The 18,242-nt window shown below is 41.3% G+C and overlaps 1 long non-coding RNA gene across 12 annotated transcripts in view; it reads right to left on the bottom strand.

Moving 5' to 3' along the window:
• The window catches only part of LOC132649337 (uncharacterized), a 414,614-nt gene that overhangs the window by 130,049 nt on the left and 266,323 nt on the right, over positions 1-18,242 (bottom strand). For all 12 annotated transcript variants that reach the window (XR_009587757.1, XR_009587762.1, XR_009587758.1 and 9 more), the window contains one exon: positions 15,225-15,327. This is a non-coding gene — a long non-coding RNA (uncharacterized LOC132649337). The remainder of the gene's footprint in view (positions 1-15,224; positions 15,328-18,242) is intronic.

An 18,242-nucleotide genomic window follows, 5' to 3' on the forward strand; every position in this document is an offset into this window, starting at 1 on the left:
GGAGGAGTGAAGTCGATAGACGGTAGCCCCAAAGTAGTGCAAAAGGAGAGCTTGCGGAAATATGGAAGTTAGTCTGGCCTGCAGCATGGGCTCGCTCGGTGTGCTGTTCAACCATGGTTTAGCACACTGGATTTGAAATGGGAAAGTAAAACAAGCAGTACTCCTTGTTTACCACCGGCGACATGATGGAGTGGGTCTTCCACTGTTCCACAGCTGGGGGAGGAAGTTTGCCTAAGAGAGGCAGGCTGGGAAGACACAGGGCCAGAAACAGGCAAAGCTGAGTCAATGTACACACAAGAGCAGCACTGAAGAGGGGCCTAAAGAGAGATGATAAACGGGAGTTTGGAGCCACGGCCATAAACAGGCTGAGGCACAAATAGGGACTGGGATTCTGGCTGAAAAAAAGTAAAAGACAAAAAAATGGGATGAGCACTTAAGAAGTGACAAAGAAAGCTCTTCCCGATGAAACAAAAGAAAATACCACTGTATGGAGATGCTAGGGGGCTCTTCCCAATAATAGTGCCTGGGGCATGAAGCACAGTCTGCTAGAATGGTAGTAATAGCTACTCCTCCCCTCACTGTAGCCAAGAAACAAAACAACTTAAGGAAAGAAGAATTTAATTGTGGCTCACAGTCTGCAGGCACACAGTCCATCACTGTAGTGGGGGCACGGTAGCCAGGGCTCCATCCTTGCTGCTAGAAATCCAAGGTATAGCATATTACATCTCTGTGCATCATAAACAGGGACCGGATAGAAAATAGGGTCAGACTATAAACTTGAAATTCTATAAACTCTCCCCGGCGACCCATTTCCTGGAGCATCGACACACCCCCTAAGAGTTCCACATTCTGCCAAACAGCACCACCAACTGGGGAGCAAGTGTTCCAATACACAAGCCCGTGGAGCACATTTCATACTCTAATCACAGCGATATATACCTTCCCCTTAGCTAAAATGTCATCATTACAAGGTTCCTCTCCTGGTTTCTTGCTGGGACTGGTGCAGATGACCCACAGGCTCACTGCCTGTGTAGATGAAAGCTGAGATCCAACTCTGAAGCCTGGGGAAGGTGTCTCAGGTTCTTTCATTTATCTCCGACTATAGCAGCAAAGACTGTAGGCATAGTCCTTGAACTTGAGAGAACTTACATTCTAGTGCAGCCATAGGGAAAATGACACATTTTAAGACAGAGGAATGAGAAGGGTGAAAACATGCAGATAGAATGCTAAATAATGAGTATGCAAGACTGGGCACACTGTATTTGATTAGGTGATTGGGGAATGTAAACTCCAGGATGGAATTTTTTTTTAAGTTCCCAGGACCAAAGGGCAAGAGGGAGATTACCAAGTTTCTGAAAAAAAAAAAAAAAAAAAAAAAAATCAACATTCAACACATTCAACACACTCCAGGGGGAATGCGATTTGAGTTGAGCACGCATTGCTGACCAAATGCTATACTCTCACACTCACTTTCCCCTTAACTCTCAGAGGAATTCTTCAAGTTGTTTGGTCCTGCCTAAACCTGATGAAAAGAAAAAATGAAGGCAGGTTTATAAAAATTAAATGTTAATTGTCAACTGGATACAACTGGATTATCTTGATTGCCATTAACTGATATGGGAAGACCCTCCCACTCTGCACAGGCCATTCCCTGGGTAGGAAATCCCAAACTATGTAAATGAAGAATGGAAACTGGGTAGCACAGGCTGCCTTTCATTGTTCTCTATGAACAATGTGACCTTCTGCCAGACGGACTTTGAAATCTAAGCCAAAATAAGCCTTTTTCCCCTTAGGTTAGTTGTCAGAATATTTTATTACAGTAACAGGGGAAAAAATGAGGTAGACATAATGATCATATTTAACAACAGAGTCCAGGAATGTTATGACCAGAAGTATAAAAGGAAAACAATAGGCTAGGGGCTATTGTAATGGCTATTGAGGCCTGCATGGTGAGACAATGGTAGACGATGTGTGCCTCTAATCCCAGTAGTCAGGAAGTACAGGCAGGAGAATCAGAAGTTCTAGGCCATTCTAGGCTACATGAAGCTTCCTCTCAAACAAACAAACAAACAAACAAACAAACAAAAATTGTCAAGAGCAGGAGAAGGAGACAACATAAGAAACCCACACAGACCAGCAAACAATACCTGGGGCTTAGATTTTGGGAGGACTTAGTATGTAAATCTAGAAATATACCACTAACAACTAAAGGGTGGGAAGTTCAAAGATGGTCAGGCTTTGAGCCTTACAAAGTAGAACTGTTAGCTGATGAGATAATTCATGGACTATCTGGGTAAAGAAATCCAAACAGGCAAGTAGAAATATGAACTTAAGCTTAGATAGATAGATAGATAGATAGATAGATAGATAGATAGATAAAATCAAGAAGATGCTTGAGCCTTATAATGGCTGTGGGACTCACTTTGGGCAACTTTTTCTGTGTCATCCTATGAGAAAGTGTGATAGCCATGTTTACTACTGGTGCAGATTAGTATCTTTCTAACACTCGGGAAATACAAAAATCTTCTCTTACTGCTGCTACAAAAAGCACAGAATTACAGGCACACAGGGTGTACATGCACACATAGACACACACACTCAGACACACATTTAGTTTTAACTTAATAGCCCTTCTACTCAGACATATTCTAAATGACAAGCAAAATGCCATGTTATTTAGATTCATATGCATAGTGTTAAAATGCTGTGAAATCATGTAGGCTTTGACTGTCTGATGTTATTCAATTGATGTCATTAAAACAGAAGAATTAGTCTTATAATTATTCCCTTATGGGTTTGACAGTCTGCCTAAAAAAAGAAAGAGTACTCATCTCTGTCCCAAATTACCTTATCTGGGGGGAAATTAGGTGGGTTAAAGACAGCAAAAACCATGTTTCAATAAGCCTATGGGAAGAAAAAGAAATGTGTATCAGTAAGGAAGAACCACCTTCAGATGACTTGGCCTGCCTCCTGTCGGCCTCTGTAGGATGAATGAGGATGGACAGATCCTGCCTTTCCCTGTGGGGTGGGCTGGCCATGTTCAGCATTCTGAAGCTTCATCAGCATGCTCACCTGTGATTGATGTGTAAGCCCCACTGTCTATCTACGTTAATGTCTCCAACAAGCACAGCTAGACTGCAGAGACGTAAATGCTGAAACCAACTCCAAATCAATAAAGTGCTGGCTGCAGAGGGAAAGGACCCAGCCCCTCCAGACACACACGGCCAAGCCCTGCCCTACAGAGTAAAAGCCCAGGATCAGGCCACAAAATCCCACCAGTCCCTGAGCTCGCCCCATGATCAGGCCACAAAATCTCACCAATCCCAGGATTCCCTAGAAAATTCCATCCCCAAGAAACACTATATATTCTCTGCCTCCCATTCAGCTCTTTGCTGCCTCTCTCCTGAGCGGAGACAGCCATGAACCTGTGCTTTTCCCAATGAATCACTTATGTGAGGTTGGTCGTATGGCATGACTTTGAGGTACTCCTTGGCTCCCAACTGCTAGCATACTTTTTTTTTTTTCTCAGAGCTGTAACACTTACAACTGTTTGGATCTCCAGCACCCATTGAGCAAGTCAGGAGTGGTGAGCTTCGTGACTATAATACCAGGGCTCAGGAGTCAAAGGCAGTAGGATCTTGGACCATACTGGCCAGCCATTCTAGCTTAATTAGCATACCCCCATTCACAGAGAGACTTTGCCACAAAAAGAAGGTGCAGGGCAAGAAAGGAGTCACCCAGTATTGAATCCTGGCCTCCACATACACAGATACACACAACCAAACATCACAGACAACTGAACCTCTGTGTGTGTGTATGTGTGTCTTTCTGTCTGTCTGTCTGTCTGTCTCTCTCACACACACACCAATTAGCCACTGATGAGAGTCCTCTCTATCTATGACTTTGGCAGGTCATTCTCTGTATGATCCTCAGAGAAGTGAGAATCTAATTTAACAAGAATCAAAAGCAAACCTCAAAATTAATTACTGGGCTGAGGGCACACATTAAAGGCCAAGCTATTAAAGAGAAAAAGTGACTGGGGCATGGCCTGTTGGCAAAAACCTTTGACTGAGAATTGAAAACCAGCTTTCAACATGGCTTGCTGGCAAAAGCCATTGATTGGGAATAGAAAACCAGATTTCAACTCAAGACCCTCTTACATTCTAACTGAATTTTAAATGAGCCCTTTAACTCATGACAATTAGTTTTCTTACATACGATATGTTAAAGCATCTGACTTTATCTTTAAGATATTTCCTAGACACAGATGAGTAATATATATAATCCATAAAATGATTTTAAAATAGCTATAGAAATTGAGAATTTAGTAATTCTCATGGAAATAACATCCATTGACCATAGATAGAATAATTTCTTTAGAAGAAATTTTGTTTGAGTTAATATTTTGTTGCTATAACAAAATGTTTGAAATGATCAACTTATAAAGAGAAAAGGTTGGTTTTTTTTTGTTGTTTTTTTTTTTTTGGTTTTGTTTTGTTTTTGAGTGAGTGTGTGTCCTCAAACTCCCTATGTAGTTAAAGACGTCTTTGAACTTCTCATCATCCTGCCTCTACTTCTCATCCAGTCTGTCTTCTTCCTTACTTTCTTCCTTCCTTCCCTCCTATCCACCCCCCCAACACACTTTTACCATAGCACCTCCCCATGGTGCTCCCCAATAAGGTATGTGTCTAAGTTTTCTCAGACATGCTTGCAGGAAGACGACACGGAGACGATGTGACTCGCAAAACTGGGGGAGAATACGAATAAACTGTGGACCATACCATGAGCAGCTGGATGAAATGGATTTGATGTATACGCAATAAAGAACTACTGAAAATATTATGCCCAGGGGAAGAGATTAGAAAGAAAGAAATGTGATCCATAACTCATATAAATTAAAAATGTAATTACAACAAAGTAACAGTGTTTTGTTTTGTTTTTTTTATAATGCACACACTGACAAGCATGGACACTTTGGCTGAAGCCTGAACGAGGATGGCAGGGGTCGTGTACATACCAATGAGGACACACATACAAGCAAGCACAGCCCTATGAAAGTATAGTTATAAGCGTGTATGCACACAGGGTCACCAAACGCAATTTTTACAAGACAGCACATTCCAATCACACCTAAGGCACCCTGCTTCTATGTTATTTTCTTTTATTTCCCATTTTATTTTCAGTGTTGATCTCGGGCAACTACAGTGATTGCAGGTTACAACTTTCTACTTTAAAACCCCGAGGCAGGCAATTAGGAGAGGTTTATGGCGAGCCCCTGGAACAGTGGGGAGTGCCATGCATTAATCACCAGCTGAGGGTCACAAACACAAGATCAAGAGACAACAGCAACCCTACCAGACAAGACGCTTTCCCCTGGTCGCCTCCTCCAAAGTGTCACATCGAAGAGCAGGCATGGGGGAGGAGGCGGGAGCTGCTCCGGGCACTGACTGCACTTCCAGAGAGTGAACTTTTCACCCCAACTTCAGCCCTGACTTGTCTGATTGAGACCAAAATGAAAGCAGGAAGCCATGTGCCACTAACAAATGCATACAAGGATATTTTAAAACAGGGGAACTTATTAAAGTGCCTTAAACTCAGAAACTTAAGTTACAGAGCTATGAAGACCAGCTTTTCTTTTAAGAATAGGAAGCTGGAAAAATAAATGAGGATCTGTGAGAAAAGATACAGGCTGATTTCAATAGATTAGCAAACTGAGGAGACAGGAGGTAAGGGTAGGCAACAGACAGAGGCAGCACGGTCCTCGGTGGTTTTTCATTCAATACAGAAGAAAGAAGAAACACACTAAAATTTCTATCCCCAAATAACTGAATATTGTCTTTCCCATGAGGGCGCCTCTATTCCTTTACTAAAGGAATATTTATTGATTCTTTTGAGAAAATATTTAACTAGAGCTAATACATACCTTTCTCAGAATTAAACACAGCTAGGCTAAAGAATGGATGGCATTCGGCAAGGCACAGAACTCTCTCTGCCTTTACAAATGTGCCCAAGAGAAAGCCTTGGTGTTCCAGTCATACTACATGGTTCTGGCTCAGTGAACAGCACTGTCACACCACGGCACAGCGGCAGAAGTTTGGATATGGAGTAGCCTCCAGAGGCATATGTATTGAAGTCTTGCTCAAATGCCTGTGTAGCAGATGAAACATGCTCAAACCTTTGAAAGGTGCGGCTTACAAGAAAGAAGTAAGTCAACTGGAAGGCCCTTAAAGGGGATACTGGGGCCCCGAAACACCTCCCCATCTTATCTTTCTTTGCTTCCTGGCTATCATGAGGTTAAAAGGGGCTCTTGTACCACACTCTCCCACCGAGATGCACTCTGCTGCTACAGGTCCAAAGCAACAAAGACAAGTGTCCATGAAGTGAGATCTCCGAGATAGTGAGCCAATTTAAGTCTTTTCTCCTTAAAGATTGATCATTTCAGACACACGGTCATAGCAATGGAAAGATGGCCAACACACATCCTTGTAAAGCAGAGGACAGATTTGTATGGAGGGTTCCCTGATAGCCAATTGCACAAGCCTAGGTGTTACAGCGAGCAGCTGTCAGGAATGTAATTAAACCCATACTTGTGAAAAAGATTTGTTAACCGTTTAAAACTGGGCCGATGAGATGGCTTAGCAGGCAAAGGTGGCAGGCTGAGTGTGGTCTCTGGAATCCACAAGGTGGAGGAAGAGCACCAGCTCCCGCAAGAAAGCACAAGTGCATGCACACACACCAAAAATGCAAACAAATAAAATAATACAAAGAGAGAAAGGATGAACTTAGCTCTAAAGCATGGTAGGCCCCGCAGAGTCCGTGTCATACAAGGCTCCTAGAAGAGGAGTCAAATGTTCAAAGGGGGAGTAATGGCACTGGGTCAATCAGATAGGAAGAGGGTGAAACAGATAGGAAGGTGCTAGCAGGTGTATTGACAGCATTGTTCTATTAGAGTTGCTTGTTACTAGAGGAGAGGTAATCACACATGAGAAAGCATATGTTCAAGATTTTGATGTAAACCATGAGGGAACAGCAAGCCTAAAACAACCATTTTCCGAGAAGGCTCTTTTCCTATGACTTCTCAAGTTTACAGTGTTCCTTTCACAGATAAAGGAATGGTCCTCCATAGATGCTGAGCGAGGCCCGCAGGATGACATGAGGGCAGAGCTACCATTAATGCAGAGACTATATGACTTCACAGTGTCTTCAGTAAGGACGTGGGTTTCCCCAAAAGCAGACTCAATTGAAAAACAAGCTAAGAAGAGCTGCATGCCTATAATCCCAGGACTTGGAAGGCTAAAACAGAACAATCAAAAACTTAAAGTCAGCTCTGCTACATAGCAAGTTGGAGATCAGCACTGTCCACTTGCGATCCTGTCTCAAAAATCAAACAAACAAAACCACTAGAAGTGGAGGGAGTGATGGAGGCCATTCTCAGCAACTACAAAGCCCTGGGCTCAAGCCCCAGCATCCAGTTCCTTTACTGTAGCCAAGCATGATAGCACGAACTTATAATTACCACTCAATAGTTATAAATTTGAAAGCAGCTTGGGATACATAATTGATCCATCAATCCACCAATCAATTAATATGAACCAAATGTAAGTTAAGTAAAAACAAGACCAGACTAGGCTTCAGAAATATAAACTAATGACATCATCATCCTGCTTTTGATAATTGTAATGAGAACATTATAGACAATGTTTAGTGCAAGTGGACACTCATGTCTATAATCCCAGCATCTGGGAATCAGAGACAAAAGTATTGCTGCAAGTCCAAGGTCATTCTGTTCTATACAGTAAATCCTAGGCCAACCGGGACAACACAGTGGGAGGACTTCCATCAATTAAAAGAAGGGGAGAAAAGACAGTCTGGCAAAAAGCTGAGGGAGGGAGGGAGTAGGGTACATGACACTGGTTAACCTTTATACCTACTTAAAACCTACATTACTTTAAAAGTGTATTTTGTTCTTTAAATAATAGAAATGGACTTTTAGGAAGGTTACATGATACTTTCTTTCCTTTGGATATGTGTGAGTGGCATGCGTGCATGTATACTTATTTTAAAAATAATTCTTAGTTACTTTCATGGTCTAAATACCACAAGTAAAATAATACTGGTTCCTTGCTATTCACACTCAATTTCAATAGACTTTTTTTTCATTTTTTTTATTATTTTTTTACACTTTATTCACTTTGTATCCCCCCATAAGCCCCTCCCTCTTCCTTCTTCACGCATGCCCCTCCCCAAGTCCATTGATAGGGGAGGTCCTCCTCTCCTTCCTTCTGATCTTAGTCTATCAGATCACATCCGGAGTGGCTGCATTGTCATCTTCTGTGGCCTGGTAAGACTGTTCTCCCCTCAGGGAGAGGTGATCAAAGAGCAGGCCAATCAGATTGTGTCGGAGGCAGTCCCTCTTCACATTACTATGTAACCCACTTGGACACTGAACTGCCATGGATTACATCTGCGCAGGGGTTCTAGGTTATCCCCATGCCTGGTACTTGGTTGGAGTACGGGTCTCTGGGAAGACCCCTGTGTTCAAATTCAATAGACTTTTATTAAATAACATAGAGTCACAGGGTATCATACTATATCTTCTACATGAAGTTTACATGTTCAAATTTTCTTCCTACTTTTCTACCATGTTTACATATAAAACCAAAAATATATAACTGCCAGTCCTATCTAAACTCATGATGAATAGAATAAAATACACAGCTGATCTGAATGAATATTTCATAAGAAAACTCATATTTATTGTGAGATTATTGAGCTGTTTTTTCAAGTATTGAAAGAGAACAATTTTAAAAACACTACCATTTGTTGAATGCCATGTGCCATTAAATTTATTTATAGAAAAATACTACATAAGGAAAAGTAATATATTTGTGATAGATTCTTAAGGACTAATTTACCAAGATGTCACAACCCTGCCACACTTAGCCACTGTGTTAAAGCACCCACAGCCTTCCTTACCAGCCAGACGATAATGGTAACAGAGCCATTCTAAACATGTTTGCACATTAATTTTTTTTTCAGTACTCATTCCTGGCTCCTATTTAAAGATAATGTTTGTTACCAAAGCTGAAGAAAAAATCTTAGAGGAATGAGAGAAATGCGAGCAGAATTCCAGGCAGCAACACAGGCGTGCTCAAGTGCGAAACATGAGAAAAGCATCTGCCAAGTTCATCTTGGCCCCGCCTGATACCATCACACTGATCTGAGTCCAACTTCCATTTGTTTCTCTCCATCTTCCGCTCTCCCACTTCCTCTCTGTTCCAGAGGCATGTAAGAACCAGAGGATAGAGACTGAGAAACCTCTGAGAAGACACTGAAAAAACACTGTAGGGGAAGGGAAGGATGCTCTAATCTAATCATAGCTTTATTCCAAGTAGAAAAAATTCAAAGACAAACCTTTACAGGATTATAAATGACAAAAAAATTTTCCAAATATTGATTATGAGATCAAATATTTGGGGAAAGAATCACCCAAAAACTAATTTAAATATATCACTGAATCCATATTCATACATAGGACATAATAATTCGGTATGAGTCAACTCCGAAGTTGGATGTACTTTCTAACTCAATGCTACATTTTAGATCTTTAATTATGATTGATTCAGCACCCAGCTTTGTACCAGCCCCTGTCTGCTCAACTCTGACGCTAATGAATCTGTCTCCTAAGTCTTTAACAACACTGTCTGCAAGCAGCATTGTTTCTCAGATCCACAGGCTTCACTCATGACATGGACCTTAGCTCCACCTCCACCTCTGAAAACTTTTCAGTCTAGTGTGTGTAGCTGGCATCATTTTAGAACTGTGACAGAGAGTTTTCAACCAGTCTTGCTTTTGGAAGTTAAACTAGATGGTTTGGGTGTTCATCATCAGATGAGCACATGAAGAGAATGTGGAATATACATGCAATGACATCTGATTCAGACAGGAACATACATTATTTGCAGAAGAAAATGGATGGAATTACAGATCTTCATAGAAAAGACCCTAAGCTAGACACAGAAGAACAAAAACTACATGTTTCTCTTGTATGGAGCCAGAGTTTCACACACACCCCCCATGTGACATGGAACAAGAAAGGGGATTTATTTGGGGATGAGAAGGAAAGGGATAGGATGTGGGAGAAAGAGAAAAAGGGTGGTGGGTGTGCACATGGTCAGGGCACAATGGCAGAGTTCATCAAAATCATCATTACCAAGCCTATCACTTTCCATGACAACTCTACACCAGTGAAAAAAAAACTTAAGCAAAATAATTATGGCTACTGATTTTTCTTTTTAATGTCACACAGACTTTTTTTTCCACATCTGGTGAAGTTAGAAATAGTACAATCTCAGCACAGCGGTAGAGAGAACATCATTTCCTAGAAAGCCAAACACACGAGCAAAACTCTCTGTGCCCACTCCCTGACAAGGAGGTATCAGCGGAAAAATGGGTCTGAAGAAGTATCATTCTGTCATTCCAGGGGGTTCAGGTGAAAACGAAGTCTATAAAGGCTGGACCTACAAGCTCCCCTAACCTCTAAAGGGAAAAAAAAAAACAAATAATAATAATAATAATAACTGTGAGGCATTGTGCGAATGTGGGAGATGCCACAAGAAATATTTTAGTACACTCTTCCACAGGTTCACACCCTGAGACAGAAGATAAAGTTAACAGACAATTATGAGTCAGTGCTATGAGAGACGTCAGAAGAATAAGCACAGGGTATAGGGAAGCACACAGGAGAGGGAGAGCCCTGTGCCCCTCCCCAGAGGAAGTGAACGCCAAGGCACACCTGCTCTGTTTCCACCAGGGTGGCCGAAGCGATGACATACAGCAACACGTGCTGGCAGGGCAGAGAAGAAGTTGCGCTCTCATACATCATCAGTGGGAAAATAAGTCGGTGAGACCTTAGGGAGAAGGTTTTACACGGCGGGGAAGATAGGGCAATCAATAAGGTACTTGCTTTGCAAGCATGAGGACCTGAATTTAATCCACACAATGCACATAAAAAGCTGGATGTTGAGGCATCCCAGGCCTGGGAAAGCAGGTCCTTGGCCAGGCAGCTATCTTGGGTTAATCCAGTATTTTCTTAACCTGTGGGTTATGAACCCCTGGGCAAACTTCTATCTTCAAAAATATTTACATTTCGATTCTTTTTTTTTTTTTTTTCAGTTTTCTTTGTTTGTTTGTTTTTTGCTTTCGTTGTGAGTGTGTATTTGTTTTGAGACAGGGTTTCTTTGTATAGCCTTGGTTGCCCTGGGCTCACTTTTTACACCAAGATGGCCTGGAACTCACAGATATCTACCTGCTTTTGCTTCCCGAAGTGCTGGGATTAAAGGCGTGGGCCACCATGCCCACCCACATTTAAATTCTTAATGGTAGCACAATTAGAATTATGAAGCAACAACAACAACAAAAAATTATGGTTGGGGGCCACCAAAACATGAGGAACTACATTAAAGGGTTTCAGTATTAGGAAGGTTGAGAGGCAGTAAAAGAGACCCTGTCAAGGTTGGCAGCACCTGAGGAAGACACCCAAGGATGGTAACCTCCACGCATACGCATACACACACACACACACAATGAAGAAAATGGTTTGTCAGCATCTCAAACCACTTAGCACAGAATTACCCTATCACCTAGCAACTTGATGATTGGGTACACAAAAACCAGGCACAAGAATGCTCACAGCATATCTTCAAAATGGTTTAAGGGGGGGGGAAATATTTCAAGTGCCCCTCAAATGATAAATGAACCTAAATAATAAATTTTAAAAAACACCACAAAAAAAAAAAAAAAAAAAAAAAACCACCACACTCCAAAATGGGTCATCTCCTCAGTAAGGAAGGAAGTGCTAGCAATGCTGCAACAGACAGACAGGAACAAACTTGGAAAACCACACACTGTCTAACACCAGACACATGAGGTCACAGGTCCTATCATTCCCTCTTAGAAACATCTAAAGTAGTCTAGTCTAATGACTTTGGATATTGGAGGAAGATGGGCAGGAAGGGTAAACACATCATTTCTCTTTGGGGAGATGTGAAAACGTTCTAATGATCTTCATAGAACCTCTATAAATATGACCAAATCGGCTGAACTCGAAACTTTGAAAGCTTAAGGAAACTGAGTTTTGGCTGAGTGGTAGAGTACTTCTTTAGCTTGCATGGGGCCCTGGCTTCAACCCTGAGTACCATTTTAGAAAGGTAAAATTATAAAGCATATGAATGTTCTCCTAAATCAAAATCACCAAACAAGGAAGGAAAAAAAAAAAAAAAAAGCTTAGCAGGTAAAAACATAATTTACAGAAAAAGAATAAAGAAAACTATCCAGGCTGATGGGTAATAAGGAGAAAGGGGGAGGCTAGCAAGGTGGCTTAGCAGGGAAAGCCACTTGACAAGGCAGAGGACATGACTCTGATCCCAGAGCCCACAAAGTAGACCAAAAGAACGGAATCTTTCAATTTTCTTTTGACCTCCACATGCACACAGTACAGTGGCACACGCATATAAATACATACATAGGAACATACATAGTTACAGATGCATGTGCAAGCATACATATGAACATGCATGCATACATAGATACTTGTGATGATTTTATTTTAAAGAGAGAAAGAAGAAAGAGATGGGGGGTGCCAAAGCATGGGCAGGTGGGACCTGAGATGCAACTAGCTTGCCCCTGGTGACAAAAACAGAGTAGGAGTACTGGCCAGCTGTGCTGAGAATGGAAGGGGAGGGGCCAGCCACAGCTGCTGTTCTGACTAGCTGAGTGGCCCGACAGGAAGGACAGACTGAGCTGAATGCACGAAGTTAAGAACGACCCCAGTGAAAAAAAGGAGGGAGGAGAAATGGGAAATAAAACGCACTTGGAAATTCTTCACACTCACTTTTAAGTGGATATTAGCCATATAATATAGGATAAACATATTATCCTTTACAAAAATATCTTCTGTGTCGAACAGTAGAGAACAATTTACCTCAGCACACACAGACTAAAAAGCCATGTCTGAGAAGGGACCTCTCCACCCATTTAGTCCTTGGATCCCTGAATTCTTAGGGTGTGAGAAAATCCAGATTCTTTTCCTGTTGCTCTTTAAAGCAATGTTTCCATTTTTCAATGTTTTCCTATACTTTATCAGTTACTTCAGTCCTGCAATCAGGTGTCTCTTGGTGTCTTTTCCTCCTATTCTATAACATTGCAAACATGGTAAACATAAATGGATATGAAGAAGCTTATCATGAAGATTTCAACAACATCAATATCAAAGACAAACAGTTCCCTGCATTCATTCCAACCTACGTTTCTCCCAATTTTTTTAAAATTTGTATTTCATAATGATTTTAAAAATTAATTTATTTCTATTTATCAATTATAGTTTATTGACTGTATCCAAGCTATAGCTCCCTCCCTCAGCCCATCCCAATCCCACCCATACTCCCTCATCTCCTCCCATGCCACTCCCCAATTCCACTGATGGGGAGGTTCTCCTCCTCCTCTTCCATCTGACCCTAGCATATCAGGTCTCATCAGGATTGGCTGCATTGGCTTCCTGTGTGGCCTGGTAAGGCTACATTCCCCTTAGGGAGGAGGTGATCAAAAAGCAGGCCAATGAGTTCATGTCAGGATAGTCTCTGTTCCCCTCACTAGGGCACCGACTTGTAGAATTAGCAGCCATATGCTACATCTGTGCATGGTTTCTAGGTTATCTACATGCATGGTCCTTGGTTAGAGTATCAGTCTCGTCTCAGAAAAGACTCCTGAACACAGATATTTTGGTTTTGTTACTTTCCTTGTGGAGCTTCTGTCCTCTCCAGGTCTTACTATCTCCCACTTCTTTCATAAGATTCCATGCACTCTGCCCAAAGTTTGGCTATGAGTCTAAGCATCTGCTTTGATACCCTATTGGGTAGAGTCTTTCAGGGGCCCTCTGTGGTAGGCTCCTGTCCTGTTCCCTGTTTTCTCCGTCTTCCAATGTCAGTCTCATTTGGCTTTCTGAGTGAGAACCTTGAACTCATTGGCACAGGAGACAACTCCCTGAACAGAACACTAACAGCACAGGCTCTAAGATCAAAAATCAATAAATGGGACCTCATGAAACTGAAAACCTTCTATAAAGCAAAGGACACTGTTGTGAGAACAAAACGACAGCCTACAGATTGGGAAAGGATCTTCACCAACCCCATATCTGACAGAGGGTTAATATCCAGAATATATAAAGAACTCAAGAAGTTAAAGAGCAACAAATCAAGTAATCCAATTAAAAAATGGGGTACAGAGTTAAACAGAGAATTCTCAATAGAGGAATATAGAATGGTAGAGAAACACTTAAAGAAATGCTCAGCATCCTTAGTCATCTTGGAAATGCAAATCAAAATGACCCTAAGATTTAACCTTACACCTATCAGAATGGCTAAGAACAAAACTCAAGTGACAATACATGTTGGAGAGGATGTAGAGAAAGGGGAACCCTCCTCTATTGCTGGTGGGAATGTAAACTTGTACAACCACTTTGAAAATCAATCTGGTGCTTTCTTAGACAATTAGGAATAGTGCTACCTGAAGATCAAGTTATACCACCCCTAGGCATATATCTGAAAGATGCTCAAGTATACAACAAGGACATTTGCTCAGCCATGTTCGTAGCAGCTTTATTTGTAATAGCCAGAAGCTGGAAACAACCTAGATGTCCCTCAATTGAGGAATAGATACAGAAATTGTGGTACATTTACACAATGGAATACTACTCAGCAATTAAAAACCAGGAAATCATGAAATTTGCAGGCAAATGGTAAGATCTAGAAAAGATCATCCTGAGTGAGGTATCTCAGAAGCATAAAGACACACATGTTATACACGCACTTTTAAGTGGATATTAGCCATATAATATAGGATAAACATACTAAAACCTGTATATCTAAAGAAGCTAAGCAAGAAGGAGGACCCTGGGTAAGAGGATCCAATTCTCACTCACTCATAATGATTCTTTCTCAACATTAAGAAACCAGAATTCTGGGCTGGGGGTGTAGCTCAGTTGTAAATTGCCTGCTTACTAATCAGGTGGCCCTGGGCCTAACACCCAGCACTGTATATGTGCACAAAAATAAAGCTATTCGTTCCAAAGCACATATACGTGTGTGTGTGTGTGTATGTGTGTAATTTCCATGTTTCCAGTTCAGAAACTGCTAACACATATTTAAATAAATGGAATAAGTTTTTACCTTCAGCTGATAACGCCTGATACCAAGTCTGGAGCTGAAGCTGTCAAAACATCACATTCTCAGGTAGAGCTCAGCAAACAGTGACTCCCCTAGATGCTTTCACCTATATAAAAACAAAAAAAAGAAAAGAAAAGAAAAAATGCCACTGTTTTCTTATTGCCCGGGGTTGGGGAGCAGCATCTCAGAATTACAACTGAATCAGATAACAGTAACTTGCCAAATCCATACACTAACCTTGTGCCACTTTGGTCAGTATTGTGGGTCAGAATCCTAAAAGGAATTCATAACTTAATTGTTCTATTTGTTCTGATCTTTGGTAGACCTAACTATACTTGAGTGAGTGTGTGTGTGTGTGTGTGTGTGTGTGTGTGCGCAGCACTCATCAGGCAGGTGATCTTGGATGAGTCCTCCGTGGGTGAGGAGGCAAGGAGTACACCAAGACTTTGAAATGTGATGTCCCCACATTAGAAGTTAGCTCGTGTTTCTAAAGCTTGTGTGGAACAGATACCTTTCACACGTAACTCCATTTACCTCTCATCCTAATGCCACACCTGTAGCCCCAGCAGTTAGAACCCTGAGGTAGGATTGCAAGTTCAGTATCAACCTGGGCATCATGAGACCTCCTCTAAAATGAAACAAAATAACATAAAATAGAACAGGTAATAAATGACGGAGTGGGGCTCTGTTTGTACCCAGGGATTCTGACTGAGCTCTGAATCACTGTATATGCAGCTTGACATCACTTGTAACGCTAAATGTGTACGTAAATCTTGAAACTAAAGGGGTATGAAGAATCCTAAGTTTTATTCTCATTCTTGTGTATGTCTCATAATATGTAAATGTATCCCCAGATTTAGAATGCTGTCTAGCAGTGGCTGTACAGTAAATGGAGATGGAATCCTGGAGAGTAAACACAGGAGTTTAGGCAGCGTGCCAATTCCTAGGTATATGTTTGGCTGTTTCAGGAACTCTCCCATGCCAGAGTTTCTGATGCCTGAGTTTTTGTAACCATGGCACAATGTGTGCTGATTGAAGGGACTCTGGCCAGTTTGAGGGTGGCAAGCATGGCTCTGGCAGGCCTTGCCCTTCTCCCAAATTTCCCCTGCCTTGCTAGATTCCTTTCCCTTATTTGGGCACTTCCTCCTGCTGAGGCTGACTACCAAGGTCCAGCTATCAAAGTACTGAAGTCCAGCAATAAAAAGTCTCCTTTGGCTCACCTAATTAACATGCTCACTTAAAATTAAACATCTCATCCTGACACAAGATTTCCCCTTTTACCTTTATACACCATTTTCCTATGGGTTACATCTCTCTCCATTCTACCCAGAGGAAGAATTTTGACCCTCCCCTCACCAAATACCCCTTCCCCCACTCCCTTGCCCCCTTTCTACCCTCTCCCTGGTTCCTTTCCCTTCTTCCTTGTCCTCTATCTCCTGTCTTTGTCCCTTATCCCTGCTCTCTATCCCTTTGGGACAAATAAATGTCCTTTTTGCTGAGAACTTGGTCTTGGGGTGTCTTGAACCAACTCCAAGGGTCTCTACACTGGTGACTGAAAAGCTCTGCATTACTAAAAGGAGAAAATATATATTCCAAATTTTCTTCTTTACAGCTAGTCTTTCATGGCTCATTATTGTAGGCTGTGGTCAAAGTCTCACCTCCCACTGCAAAGTGGTGTCTCCTTTCATTTTATACTTTGTTAATGCTCATATATCCTTGACAATTCAGCATTTATTATGATGACAGAGAATTCAATTTGTCCCTGCCTATCTTCCTAAGAAAGGAGCAGAGAATAAATTAATAAAAATGCATAATGCTTAACACTCTATAACAGTGAAATGTGACACAAAGCTGCCTTGACTGGAAGGCCTCTAGGGACAGAATAGACTGAACACTCAAAAACATGATGATGGCATGCTAGTAACCACCCTTAAAAAAATTAAAAAACTGAGGCTAAACCTTTTTTAGATATAGACCTCTACAGGTAAGCTTTAAAATACGGAAGAAAGAGATGAAGGAGACAACAGAAGAAAAATGACCTCTCATACCACTAGCCTGGCAGAACTAACTTAATGAAAATGACAGGGCTACTGAAAACTATCTACAGAGTGATGCAATCGCCAAGCCAGTCTTTACAAAATTGTAGACAGGAGACATTAAGGCAACCCTGAGCAAAACAAGTAGTATTCTAGGTACCACAACACCTGATGTCAAGCATTACTATACAACACAGTAGCAAAACAGATGCAGAGACCAGAACAGAGAATCCAGAGATACCCCCATGCATCTACAGCCCATCTAAATTTTGGAAAAGTTGTATTAAAAAACAACTATACACCAAGAAAAGAGAGCGCCTTCAGCAGATGTTTGTAAAGATGCAGGTATACATGCAGTACAGAAATGAATTCAAAGTACATCATCAGAGACCTTAATGTGTAAGTTAAAACCCCAAAACTCTTGGAGGAAAACACCTCAAGATATGGACAAAGAAAAGAGGGTTATGAAATGGACTCCCATGGCTCGGGAAATAATTCCAATCTTTGATAAAGATCATCACATGAAATCAGAAAGATACTGTACAGGAAAGGAAACAATTAACTGGGTATAGAGACCACCCACAGACAGAGAACTTGGTTAACTATCTAAGTGTTAGAAGATTCACGTTTAGAATATACAAAGATACCTACTAACAAAAATATTCCAGCTAGTAAAAAAAAAAAACACTGTCAATAAATACATGAATTTAGAAAATGTTCAATATCCTTAGCCACCAAGGAAATGCAAATGAAATTTACACCTAGATTCCATCTCACCCCAGGCTGGCCTGAACTCAGTGACATCTCCTTGACTCTGCCTTCCCAGAGTGATGGGATTAAAGGCATGAGCCACCATGTCTCGGCTCTCATCATCCTTGCCATTAATGCCAACCCTCTAAGCCATCCTTAGAAGCAGAAGAAAATGAGATCTGCTTGATGTCTGTTAGAGTCACTGCTGTGGACTACATGCTTATCTGTTCAAAAC

This window comes from Meriones unguiculatus, chromosome 19 (genome assembly GCF_030254825.1).
Source record: "Meriones unguiculatus strain TT.TT164.6M chromosome 19, Bangor_MerUng_6.1, whole genome shotgun sequence".
Lineage (NCBI taxonomy): Eukaryota > Metazoa > Chordata > Mammalia > Rodentia > Muridae > Meriones > Meriones unguiculatus.